We start from the raw sequence: 1,612 nt of genomic DNA, 5'->3' as shown, positions 1-1,612 counted from the left end.
TTATTGAAACAAGGTAATTTTAAGGTAATTATTCAGTGATTGAAGATAATTATTGAAATGCAATTATTTAAATGCAGGAAGTTTTACGATAATATTTGACATTTCCATTTGTTTCACTTCCCCGCCATGTTCATTTTACTCTTCCTTGACCTTTTTCATCTATTCCTTCTAAAAAAAAAAAAAAAGAAAAGAAAAAAAAAACATACATTTATCACAACAAAAAATAACAAGACCATACAAAAGAAATTCCATGTATACAGATTTATGCAAGAGCGAGACTATCAGCTGGTATTGGTATATGTTATAGGGTCGCAGCTGCGAGGACGGCACCTCCGCTGGGACTGTTGGTGCCCGCGGCTACGGCCTGCCTCCCGGTGCTTTTGGGGAACAGCAAGACGCGGACGGAACGCAACTGTGCAATACTTACAAGACCACTAACCCCGCTGGAGGTCTGAGGTGTCCGTACTGCGGCAAAGTGCTCCCGTACCTGAGCGAGTACCAGAGGCATATCCGGAAGCACACGGGAGAGCGGCCCTTCGCGTGCCCGCACTGCTCGTACGCCACGACCCGGAAGTCCCACTTGAAAACTCACGTGAGGAAGCAACACGCCGGGCTAGAAGCGTCGTCTTGCACGTGGACTATGCCTCAGCCGCCGTTGTGAAAGACAGAGGCCTGTGTGCGTATTTGAGGACAGATTATAGATGCTGATTATAGTGCTGGAATATGTTGTTTGCGTTTGATGTTCATTATATGCAATAAAAAATGAGTATGTAGGTATTGTTTGATTTCCTTGCATTTTCCCCAATTTTGTGGAGAGGGCTTGCCCGTATGTGTAAGGAAAGGATTGGTTAATTTTGAATTATATACAAAAGCAAGGGGCAGATTTATAATTATAACCGTCCAACATGCAGTGCAGTAGGCAGAAAGAGTACCAATTAGACAATTAACACGAATTCTACGTGTTGTATTCACTGCAGTTTTAGTATTATTAGGCAGAGACTAAAAACAATCAGAATATATTTGTGATGCCCAACAGGCTGGCATTCTTTGCAGTTTATGGGCAATTTTATAGACACAAACACAAAGCGCATGCGCGCGCGGATGTATGTGTGTATATATCTGCCTGGTGTGCAATAAAAGAATTTACCTTATGCATGAATCGCAGAAATCAACTCCGTTTCCGAGATCTTGCAACACCTGAAACATTTTACATCCGGTCACTTGCATGTTTAAAGCGAAAGTACAGCTCTACCATATCGAAACCTTATTTACCAAGTCATTTTGAGGAAAGAAATCGAGCATAGTTTTGAGCTTACACGTATTCATATATCATGCTAGTTACTCATACTATTGTGATGTGAACTCTAATACACATTGATAAACTTGATTTTACTTATTTATTCTTTAATAGTGACAAAGGTGTATAGTTGAAAAATGGATAATACATTCTGAACGAATTTTAATTAATATCACCAATTAAAATCATATCAAATAAATGTTTTAAAGAATCTAAAAGCTTACATGATAAATAAACTGAAAATGATTAGAAACAACAAGGCTAATTGAGGCGTTTCACTCTTTTTAGGAGTCTGCCGGCTTGGTTACCCTCGGC

The sequence above is a fragment of the Penaeus vannamei genome, chromosome 31 (genome assembly GCF_042767895.1).
Source record: "Penaeus vannamei isolate JL-2024 chromosome 31, ASM4276789v1, whole genome shotgun sequence".
Taxonomy (NCBI): Eukaryota; Metazoa; Arthropoda; class Malacostraca; order Decapoda; family Penaeidae; genus Penaeus; species Penaeus vannamei.
This window is presented reverse-complemented; position numbering follows the sequence as displayed.